The 12,522-nt window shown below is 38.2% G+C and overlaps 1 long non-coding RNA gene across 3 annotated transcripts in view; it reads right to left on the bottom strand.

Annotated features, from left to right (window-relative positions):
- Window positions 1-2,853: 2,853 nt before the first annotated feature.
- The window catches only part of LOC109286470 (uncharacterized), a 44,916-nt gene continuing 35,247 nt past the window's right edge, over window positions 2,854-12,522 (bottom strand). For 2 of the 3 annotated variants that reach the window (XR_002094511.2, XR_009458027.1), the window contains 2 exons: window positions 6,120-6,255; window positions 2,854-5,681 (listed from right to left, as the gene is read on the bottom strand). This is a non-coding gene — a long non-coding RNA (uncharacterized LOC109286470). The other variant, XR_009458028.1, reaches the window with a different exon arrangement.

The raw sequence follows: 12,522 nt of genomic DNA, 5'->3' as shown, positions 1-12,522 counted from the left end.
AATTATACCACTGTGTTGTGAAAGTTACTGGAATTTTTTCTGATTAGGAATTTGGAAATTGTATTAGATTTGATTTGTAAATTGTATTATATTCATGGCATAATTCTGTTCTTTTTGTCAACAAACAATAGGCTAAATGGTAATATTTTGCCGTGTATGGAAATCTACAAATTGTCAAAAAAATTCAAATTTTAAACAAGAAAAAATATCAGAAGTTAAACATTGCCTTTACATATTTAAGTGCTCAGTCCAGGTTCCCCATAAATTCAAGGTGGCTGAGTGCAGTTGGTATCCATAGAGCTATGCTGATTTATACCTGTTGATGATCTGGCTAAGCCATTTCCCCCCTTTAATCTTTTTTTTCAGTTCTAACCATTTTAGCTATGGATTGTAATGAGGGTGGGGAGAAAAGATTTTAAGACATAAGTGTGATTTTAATTAATATTGTTAAGCTAGGGGATGTCCCTTTTATATGGTGATCACCTCTACAATAGCATGATCTCACACTCTGTCCCCAAGCTGTATTTACTGTGGAATGAGTCAATGTCATGCAATAAATATGAGTGTTATATGAGTGCAGCGAAATAATACTCAAGGATTTCACATTTACTGGCTGGAAATAATGTCTTCCTGGAAAAGATAGCAGCTTTGCAATCCTTCTAGTACCTGACAAGCATTACCCCTGAGGACATGCTGCATATTTATCAAAAACCCCTCTATTTTATTATTATTTATTCTTATGTGCATAGCATAGAGATATACAATATAAGAATATGCAATATGCACACCCTGTGGTGCTAGACATAGAAAAAACAGTGATGCTGCCCCAAAGACCTTAATAGTATGCAATATCCTTGATTCCTCCCAGTTCTCATTATCTCTCTAAGGTAGGACTTCTGAAGCCCTTTTTAAAGAAAGCCCCAAATTGATGATTCTGTGCTGTAATGTCTAACAAGCTGCTGCTAATAGCTTGTGACTTCAAAAATACAAAGGTTTACTTAAGACACCTACCCTTTAGGGTTAGCATGGTTAAAATAATTAGGACAGGGTGAAATTTTGCCGGGTGTTTCGTTTTGACGCTGTTTCAACTCGTTTCGAGCTCGAAACAGCGAAATCGAAACAAAGCAAAGGGCTTTGAAACAGCTTTGAAATGAAATGAGGGCAGTCGAAATGTTTCAAAAGTTTCAAAAGGTTTTGAGTTTCAGAGCTGAAGCTGGGTTTGCCTGCAGGGAAACAGAAATTAAGGAGAGGGAAGGGAAAGAGGGGGGAAGGACTGCTCTGATATTGACTGTGTAGCTGACCAGTGACAGTGATCCTTCCCTGAGATCCCTTCCAATCCCAGTGCTCTGGGGGAGGGATGGAAAAACAGCATAAAAAGCATTGTTTGAACTGAGCTTTCTCTATGCCTTCACACTTACAAGTGACACAAGTTTTGCTCTGAACAGTTTGAGGTGTAGTTTCCCAGAAACCCCTGTGCTTATCTCCTTGAAATTTGGCAGGCTTCATGGCCTCAGCAGGGGCTACCATCCTTGCAGTTTTCACCCCACTGCACCTTAACACACACACAAAGTCACACATGTCACGAGTTTTGTTTGTTAGCAACTTGAGGTGCAGTTTCCCAGAAACCCCTGTACCTATCTTCTTGAAATTTTACAGGTTTTGTGGCCTCAGCAGGGGCTACCCTCCCTGCTGTTCTCATTTGAATTAGGCAAGAAAGGTCAAAGTTATAGGCATTTTCATGATTCCCCATTATAGTCTATGGGAGAAATGTCAAAACACGTTGAAACAGCAGAACAGTTTCGATTAAACAAAAGAGAACAGCACTTCAAAATTAAACGAAACTCAAAACAAAACACCATCCCTTTGAAATGGTGAAACAGAAGTCAAAAGGAAACAGTGCTGTTTCGCACAGCCCTAAAACCAAGCCAATTTCTATACAAACAGCGCACAAGGGTGTTGAAATGACCAAGTACTACTTTATTAATGTCACCTTTGATATCCTAACAATTGAAATCTTAATGACCCTGCCTCCATAACAAGTTATAACCGTCTGGGAATATGTGTGAAATCCAAAGCTCACCAACATCAATAGGAATTTTTCCTGTAGCATCAGCAGACATTGGATCAGACCCTCTCATCAAGATTATAAACTAGAAACCTGACTGCCCAACTGTATGGGCCCAATTCTACCTCCATAGGAGAGGTAGTTGTCACATAGAACTTAATGGGAGCAGAACTGAGCCCCGTGTCTACTGCATTTTAATAATTGCCAGTAATGACATTCCCTAAACACTGGCACAAGGAAGTTCCCACTAACCACATCCTACAGATAGCTAGGGGAATAAATAACTTTTATCATATCAGAGCAATATGAAATTTTCAAAAAGCAGTGTCATATTTTATTGCTGTTTCTATTGCACACATATGGTTATGAGTAGAACAATAGAAATAGCAAGTTCCTATTGTTCTATGCATGGCCATATGTATGCTGTCCAGTGGATAAGTGCCTTCTTACCACTAGCAGCTGCATAGTGAGACTTCTGGAATGTTGATAGCCCATATAGAAAGGAATCATTTATGTCTCAAAGCATTGCAAATAGTGTGTCTGCTTTAAATATCACTGTTGCTCAAACAACTACCATATATGATTTGCCAAAAGCATAGACATGCCTTTAGTCACTCCAGAAGTTTATAAGGTGATTATATTGTTAACAATTATAATGCACAGGCTTAAAAATGAGCTGAGCATAAGATTAAAGGGGCTTGACAAAAATATGTTTTTGGGTTAGTACTTTCTTTATCTCAGAAGCTCTCTGCCCCCTCCGACCCCCCCACCCCTGTCTTGCACACAGAGAACCTCACATAATAAAAACTTCGACTTTAGCACTAATCCATATTTATTCTATCCTGTTGTACTAGGTTGAAAGCCATGCAGTTTACTAATAGCTTGTTACACTTTAGCTGCTTTTCCCTCAGGCCTCATACCATTCTGCACAAGCTGGGTGATATATACTTTGAGTGATGTGGAGTCAGACCAAAAGTGATAGTTGGGATATCTTGTGTATGTCTATGTCTATAACATTCTTTCATAAGCTTCCTTTCTCAATGCTGTATTTACAAAGCAACCTAACCAAAAGTGAATGGTGCATCTAAACATCTTCCTTTTTCTTTGCCAATGTTGTGTGTGGGTGTGTACATGTGAGAGAGAGAAAGTGAGAAAAGAAATAAAATTTGAGAGGCATAGCCAAAATTTTTCCTAAGTTTAACAGTCACAATTAGGCAAATATATCTTTATTTAAATTAAAGGTGTTGAATACCACCAAAGCCAGCAGGAGCAGAAAGTAGTCAAATGCACTGGGAAATCAGGTCCTTTCATATGCCTCATTTTAAACACCCAAGGTTAAAAATGTTCGCTTGGCTTTCTACCCCAGCAATAATGTTGCGTATTATTCTCCTTTTTTTGCACAAGCACATTTTTTTTCACTGAACATCAAGGACATATATAATGTGAGATGATTTTTGGTAAAACACAGAGCCATGTGGAAAATATGCAACGTATGGTGAAGAACTGCAAACATGCATTCACCTAAATTGCGCAAAAAGATATAACTTTGCCCAGAGCCACAGGCATTTCGGCCCAGGCAAGTAAGCACATTTAAATGTCCCACAGAAAAGTAAATCTTTTTAACATTTGTGTCACAGACTTTTTAATAACAGATACAGTAGCACAAAAGACAAACATAATTTGTATTTATTCTGGCTTCAGCAATATGTATATTTCCAACGTGACCATACTAATTCAACTCATAATAGCAAATGGGACAGATTTTTACCCTTGAATATCTGAATGCCTTGAATACTTTATTCCCACATAGGAAATGGTAGCCAAACTTTTTTCAGATTTCCTTAATATCTACAATTCTTGTTGACTTCTAGTAATGTGTTTTGCCAGTATCACAAATGTAGTTTCAAAATTCTTGAGTCAGTGTTTTGTGTAATCAAAGCCTTCATTCCTGTATACTTTCCTCAGCTCATGGCAGCTAGATATCCTAGCTCAAGCTCTTTATCCTAGAAGCTGGTGATTTTATTCCTCACCCATTAGACAACTGGATGTATCTCTTCTGAACACATGTGCATCCCCTCAGGTCCTAGCCTCAGCTCTTGTGCTGCTAGGAGAATTTGAAAATGTTTTTCCCTGAACCCTTAGCCAATACCATTTCCCATTATCCCTTTCTGGAAGAATCAAGCTGTTGTGAGCAATGTCTGCAGGATATATTATTTCTCAGGCATGTGTGGCCATGGAGAAGAGAGCTCTATGCAGGACTAGTGGCAAAAACAAGTTGTATGTTGCACAAGTGAAGAAGGCATCTCTTTGTACCACTGAAATGATTTTAACTCAGGCTCCTACCATTAAGCTTTCTCTTGTACAAGAATAAATCTAGCTGGATCTGGATATTGGTCCCTCTATTTACCTAATGTTTCCTCCTGCCATGCTTGAAAGGAAACAAGTCAAAGTTGGATGGGGAAGGAGTTCCTTCTTTTAAATGGAATCTGTATGACAGTTACTTAGGGGTTTAGGAACGTGACAAGTAGCCAAATGTAGCCAAGGTGAAAATGGTTTGGTCTGCAGAGTACAGGAGAGATTGTCAGGTATACAGAATTAATGTAGATTATTATATGGATCAAGTGGCTGCAGAAATAAAAGAATTTATGGAGTGGATATCAAAATCCATATGACAATGGATTGCACATATAATGTATCACATACATTTTGTTTGTCTCACCCACACACACACATACACATACACCACAATACAATACACATGCATGTAAAGACTGATAGATTCCAAAATAAAGACAAAAAGAAATATTTCTCTTCCATTTTTATAGTATTTTTAGGTTGATTTCATTATGTAACATCAGTAGCTACACTGCTTATAAAGTAGCATATCTCCTCTGAAGAGAAAGTTAAAGTAGAAATAGCATTTATAAAAAATCTGTGTTTGAAGATTTTATCAGAAATGGGTTTTCTTTCCATTACATGGTATCAACAGCCTATCCTGCAGTAGCTTTTGGGGCTTAATTTCTGTCTGGTTGGGGGTTTATTCCCCCCCAAAAAGACATCAAGTTTCTCTTCACTGTTGACAGTAAAGGTCATGTTAACACAAAGTAGATAAGAAAGGAGGAAAACAATAGGGTTTTTTTATATTCTGCAAGGTTTCCATAAGGCACCTTGGATTCCAATTGCATGTCATGATTGTTATACATTAATACCAGTCCTTTGGTATGAGGATAGAAGTCTTCCAGTAAAAATGAGACTCATCATGAATCCATACACGACTGAAAAAACCAAGCTGAGATCTTCATGTTTGACTGGAGATGTGGCAAATAGTTCCAGGAGGAAGGAGTAGATCCTGGTGATGTTAGGTCACAATCTTTTCGCTTTGTCTCTCTCATCTATCCGCCTCCATAGTCATGCAAGTTTACTTGAAAAGATCAATCCCCAGCACCACTGGGGACAATTCAGTGCTTGAATTTCCCAGGTATTGAAATTAATACTGCATTTCTTCAGATTATTGTGCACCACAAAAAGGATCCTAAAGGCTAGGGCACAGGAGTCCAGCTCATCAAATTCCCAGGAGCTAGGAGCCTCAATACGCTTGCAGATCTGGCCCCGAATGCTGAAAAAGCAAAACAGTCAGTGTCATCCTTATTTTTCACAATTATTTTTAAATTCCTTAAAATATGTCATTCACCAGAAACAAGCATAGAGAAAAAGAGTTGGAGGAAGGTGAGAAGCCTTTCTTCCATCCCTTTCTGATTTCCCAGAAGAGATGAACCTAGACCTACAAAGTTTCGTTTGACAGTTTTCTGTACCTTTTTTCTCTCCGTCAGAATCCTCATTCACAGGAAGAATCACAGCCCACCACAGGTTCACAATAACCTCTCCTTATCACACTGCACTCTCCTGCTTTTCAGCATCAGGCACAACCATACACCTCCCTTCAGGGCAGTCGGCAACTCTCTTACCTCTCGCAATAAGAAAGACAGATGCGTATTTCAGTCGCTCACATTCACTACAACTAGACAGGAGTCACAGGTCAGTGGAGAACACTTACATTTCTGATGTGCAATTTCTTCTTCATCTCTCTGAGGGGAAAAGTGCCCTTTTTCATTTAGCTGGTGTGTAAGTTCCCTCTCCCTTCAGGTATTCTTTTCCTCTTTGGGAGGTAAGGCAGCTGCCTCCTCCTTGTGCTATGTTATTTGACAAAGAAATAAAGAAAAAAACATAAAAAAAGAGAAGCACTGCTATTTTTTTTACACGTTGTCTCCCGCTACTGAGTCAATAAAATGCTCTTCTTAGCACGTTTTGAGACTTAACTTGATTTTTATGGTATACGCTATGTTGTACATGGCTGTCCTTCTATCACTAAGAGTCATGCCATAAACAGACCCACACTCTTTTATACCATACCAACACCAGTCATTAGGTGGGAACCTCAACTGGTGTAAAGTGGCATAGCTTCAGCCACCCCAGGAGAACTACACTGATTTAAAGAGAAGAGGATCAGAACAATCAAAAGATATCACCTTCCTCCAATGCTTGTTCTCTACACCTGTTTTTAGAGGGTATACTTTAAGAAATTTAAGAATAACCATGAAAAATGGTGACGTTGACTATTTTGTTCTTTTAATATTTGGGGACAGATCTGTGAACGTAATGAAACGCCTAGCTTCTGGGAGTTTGAGGGTTGATTTAGAATAACACACCATGTTGATGATAATGTTGGAGGAAAAAAAGAATCACTAAGAGGGGAAAACTGAAGCACATTTCATAGTCTAGGTTTGTAGGATGGAGGTGTAATTCAAAGCCCACTTCCAAGAAAACATAATTGCATCTCTATTTTGGATGCTATTTTGTTTGACTTAAATATTTTACATGTAAAGCTGTATGTCACCAGCACTCATATAACTCACTCCTTTATTTTTCTCCTTGCTTTTGAACAACTTTTGCATAAGTCAACTAAAAAGTATGCAGACCTTTTTGTGGAAAGTACTGACTACTCTTCCTCTATGTGTATGTGTGTGTGTTTGTATGTGTGTGCTCATGAAAAAACAGTCCGTGAAGTTCAAGCCCCTTTAAAGTTGATTTTAGGATCCATAAAAATTAAAACACTTAAACTCACTGGCCACTTTTGAAATCTGTATGTCTTCTTTTACACACTGTCTTCTGTATTGATACGTGTGTGTATCTGTGTACATATATTGATTGAGGAACTACTACAATACAGAGGCAACTGAATACTTCTTGTTGCCACGGTAAAGGGTCTCAGCTAACTTGCCATTACAAATAAGTCAGATCATTGAGCTGAACTGAACCACCATATTAAACAAACATGTATCTAATTTAAAATGTAGTGCCCATATCGTATAAGACCTATGCGCATACTTAATTTTATGTACCGTGAGTAATCTCACTTATTTCCATGTAGGTAGTCTGATTTCAATGGGATTAGCCAAAGTGCACAAAGTTAAGGATATCTGTAAGTCTTTGAATTTTTTAGGCTTGCATTTTTTTTCTCTCCCTCGGGTTTCCTGAAGTGGCATGAATAACCTAAGTTAAACTTGACATTTAAAATATTAAATAAAACAAGGTAGAGTTACTTCATGCCTTTACTTAGTTATGATATTCATCCCACTGCAGAACATCAAACCGAGATTATATACTGCTGGAGCCTCGCTTAGACTTTCTACTGAGTGATTCAGTGCAGCCAGTAGAAAGTAAGGGGGAAGACATCCAACTGTTATGAACTGTCTAGCATCCACTGAGGTCAAGGGGGCTCTGCTGATTTAGAGGATCTGAAACTGGACCATGGTGATTCATTTTTAATTGAATCTTGTAATAGCTGGAAAGCCACCAGAGGTATTTAGAAAGATGGGCAAGGATGTTGTAGGGATAATGTTAAAACTAATAAGAAAATGTACAATGGCGTTATCTACATGTTAGAGTCTACAGTTGGGACTTACAGAAGTGCTGGAAAAAGAAATGTAGTAATCAGGAGCAAAGGCCAGAAATGCACAAAGGTAAATTTGAGCAGAGCAGGAGCTGAAGCAGGGGTGTTCCTGGGTAATATTACAATGGTTGTGATGTGGAAAAATATGAACAGAAGGAACAAAGCCAAAGTTATAGACAGTGGAAATGTAAGAACTGAGCCCAAAGTGAGAGCACCAAAAATGGATTTTGTTTTTCACCCTGTTATTGGTTTGATTTTATGGGCAAAAGTGTTTCTCTCTGCCCTAGATTATGTTACCCATCATCTTGGGAAGCTAGTTTGAGTTGGACTAGCATCTGAAAGTGAAAAGACAAATGTTTCCTCCAGTTCCAAACCAAATCCTTTGCTAGGAAAATACAGGAGTAGTGAGATATATTATATTCCTTTTTTCTATGTAAAAAGAGATTGGTTTTAGGGCACACAGGCCTTTTCCCTTGTTCCCTTTGCCTACAGAAACCAATGTTTTCCCTTGATCTAGAACCCTACCATTGCAAGAAACAGTTAAATATTTGCCTTAACATTGCAAAATGCTTGTTTTTACTCAAAAGATCTCTTTTGCATTTTAGGTCCTGATGCCCTTTTTATTGGGAGTTAGATGTATTTTGAAACACGATTAAGTGAAAACACTACCTTTTTGCTCCACAGACCTATCCTAAGCCATATATGTCCAAATTAGTGGCCCAATTTTACTAGCTTCAGAACCAACACAACTAAAAAACAAGAACCTGGACCTTTTTCCCCTCCTGGTATATCATCAACAGAAATGCTTACTAGTTTTCAAGCATTTACATCACCACAAACCCACTGAAGCTGAAAGACAGGACTTTCAGAAGAACATTTAGTACGAGACACACTCTACTCTCACTGTGATCTCTGCTTTACCTCAGTGCAAACAGAGCAGTCAGGCCACAGTTGAACACATTTGAAAAGCCTACCAAAGGGTATGCAGCATAATCACTGGGGGCATAATCTGTACACACTGCAGTTCCACAGGAGTAACTAGAGTCATAAAATGGGTCTGAAGGATCAGTATTATTGCTGAAAAAGGATAGAGCCCACCTTAATGAGTCGATACTGGGGAGAGTTTGCAGGTCTAACAGATAACAAATAAACTTTTAATTATGCAGTGTAGAATATTGATTCTGGAATTCACACAGAGACAATGAACGTGGAACCTTCAATGGCATTTATGCAGGCTGTTTACTAGCAGAGCAGTGTCTTAAGCTAAGGACATTCCTTCTCAGACCTTAACTCTCCAAGTATTTTAGTGACACACGATGTTTCCAGCACCAGGAGCTTGCTTTAAAATTAGGCAGCAGCTTGGTTTGCCACATTTTTCTGAAGAACTGGTAAATCTGTTACAGCTTTGTTTGTGCATGTATGTTTAGCTTTTGCTTTCCACTGCAGACCTAAAAAGAAATCCCTTTGGATTCCATTACATATATTTAGATGCATAAGGAATAGAACAAAACAAATAATACAACGGGCCTCTTTCTTCATATTTTTGCTTTCTTAGAACATTCTGTTGAGAATTTCCAACAGCCTTTTAACTACATTCTAGCTCAGTAGATTAAGAGCTCTGAATGAATTTATTGATGGTGTCTGGAAAAAAATGGAAAAATGAATGAAATCCCTTGTGATACAAGGTATGTCATGAACTTCCCAAAGTTATGAGCAAATATTTTTGCCAATATTAATAAATCCCTGAAACTTCAGACTGGGCCATGGTACTTAAAGAATGGCATTATGTGTTTAAAAGATCCTAAATATTATATATACAATTGGGCATGTTCTAAAAGTACTTGTTATTTTAGTACTGAAGCATACGTGCCAACAGAACTAGTGCTCATGATACTTTTGCAGTCTTGTTTTAGTTATACTGTCTTTGCAATCTGGGTTTACAGTACATGTCTTCAGTGTGTTAAAGTCAGATACTGTTCCAACCTGCTTGAGTCCCTGTAAAACTGTTTATGTGAAAGGTAAGCAGGTCCTCCTTCTCACTGCTTTTTTATGACTCAGTTGTAAGGTACAATGGAAGTTATTACAAAAGTAGATGCATTAATGAGTTTGCAGGAACTTCAGCACTGTGGGAAAGAATCACACCAAAGTCTACTTGTGCATCAGACAGATGAACTAGACTCTGGAATTTTGGGTCCATGATCTTCATGCACACATCCATGAAATGCCAAAACATGATTTAGCTTCTTTCCAGTGATTTAATCATCCACGTGAATGCTTTCTGAATCTTATTAAAACTCAGAAATAGCACTATCATGTCTTATTATTGTTGGACACTACAGAAAGGGCAGGATGGGGATGTCCATTTGAACATGTACAAAGGTAGAGAAGAATGACAAATTCCTTTGAGAGATGAGATGGGATGGGATGGTCTTGAACTTACTAGCATGGCAGAGAGGAGGTCTGGATTTATTTTTGGGCTTCACTAATGATCTTTGATTCACTTACAGTACGGAAAAAGAAGAGACAAAATCATTTTAGGAAAAGAGGGCCAACTTCTGAGATGCTAATTTAGAGTGCGTAGCAGCTAACAAGTAACAGCAGCAGGTGATCCCACTGAAACAGTAAAAAGTACTATCCAAGATGAGTACACTTTTGAGAATCTGGTCCATTGTGGGTGCGTCTACATGTTCATTAATGCACTTTTGCTACTGGGCATTAAGTTTAATACCGCTAATATGAGGTACTAGATAAAGGTGCATTAGGCTGCCCTAATGTGGAGTAGCAAAAGCAGATGCCTTTTTAGTGATGTTTAATGCACAGTAGACTAATTCTACTTCACATTAACCTATTACACTGTTTTTGATATGATGCTTTAATGCACAGTAGAATATGCTACTGCGCATTGAAGTGCACATGTAGACACACCTGTGACTACCAAGATGGGTGAAACCAATGGTCCTAGTTCATTATCCCTCCCCAAACAGTGGCCAGTAGCAAGTTCTCCTCAGAAAGATAAAATGAATTCTTAACGTTGCTTTTATGGCAATACTTGCACCATTGCAATGTAAGAATACTACACTAAGAATGCCTGATAATCTGCAATCCAGGGCACATCTTCAATTTACACATAAGTTCATGCAAGTAAAGAAAAGTCCAGGTTTTCCAACCCCCAAAGAAATATAATCCAGAGTTTATATCAGATGGTTTATGAGAGTTTATTGGAATATCCAACAGGGTTCATGTAGTGTGTCACAAGGTAAAGCCTGTTCATTGGTGATTTACAAGCAGCATGTGCCGGTGTTACTGTAATTTATAGAACACAGATGGTCAGGGAGTGCCCCTGCTGACTTGTAGCTGAATAAGAAACTGAGCCCTGTGTGTCATCTGCTGCAGGTACCTCCATCTCACTTCCCAAAATTATACACTGATACAAATTTGTCTTCTAATCTGGAAGATTCCTTAGACCCGACTTTACAATATGGGGTCTATTTCAGAGGAGAAAAAACTGCAAATGATTAAGATTAAACACCAGACATAACTGAAGTGCACCAAAGGAAAATTGCTTTTTTGATAATAACTTCCTTTCTCGAGGTTGGTATTTTAATTGATGCTTTTTGTCACCTGTTAAATTGAAAAAGGAAGAATGTCAATCCCTCTTTCATGTACCATTCCAAAATAAACACTTTGACTCAAATGTTTCAAGGTTTTTAAGCCTATTCTAAGTGATTTTAAAATAGAACCTGTTCTTCTTCTGTTCCTTTACTCTTGCCCTCTTTATTATTGTTCTTTAACTCTGCCCTGGCCTTCTTTCTGATGTAAAGCTATAGTACCTCCGTCCCTGGTTCCTTTAAACAGTATTAGATACTTGTCTCTTTATTACAAGACCTCTTTATAACACTCAGAGGACTTGGCTGTGGAGGAAGGCCTCAGGAAGAGAGAACTGTTCTTACATAAAGTCTGTCCTGAATGTTAAGATTGGATAAGAAATGTAGGGGAGGGGGTTGTTTTTGTTTTTTCTCCACAAATTAGAACTCCACTATATATATTTTTTTAACTGGTTTTCAATACTTTTGTTTAAAGTCCTTAACACTCTTGGCTCAGGGGTTAACATATTCCATGATACCCTTGAATAGAAATAAAAATCCCTTGAAGTTCAAATGAGAAATGGACTCAAGACTTGGGCAGCAGAAAAATGCACTCAACAGTAACATCTTCTGCATTATCACATAATAAGGTTCTTGACACTTTGGCTCACCAACTGTGACAGTGAGCAAGACTGTCCCCAGGCATAAACTAGCATAGCTTCATTTATTCTAATGGACCTGCACTGATTTGCACCCAGAGAGAATCTGGCCTATTTTCTTTTGTCTGTTTTCATTCTTCTGGTTGACAAGGGGTCATCCTGTTGAGAAACAGTTCTCTCATTCATGATTCATCTTGCTATAAGTATCCCCATTATACCCACACCAATTAAATGATGGTCTCAAGCTCTGTTCAGCTCATCATT

This window comes from Alligator mississippiensis, chromosome 1 (assembly GCF_030867095.1).
Source record: "Alligator mississippiensis isolate rAllMis1 chromosome 1, rAllMis1, whole genome shotgun sequence".
In the NCBI taxonomy this organism is placed as follows: domain Eukaryota; kingdom Metazoa; phylum Chordata; order Crocodylia; family Alligatoridae; genus Alligator; species Alligator mississippiensis.
Note: the sequence above shows the minus strand (reverse complement) of the source record. Positions and strands in the feature narration are given on the sequence as shown.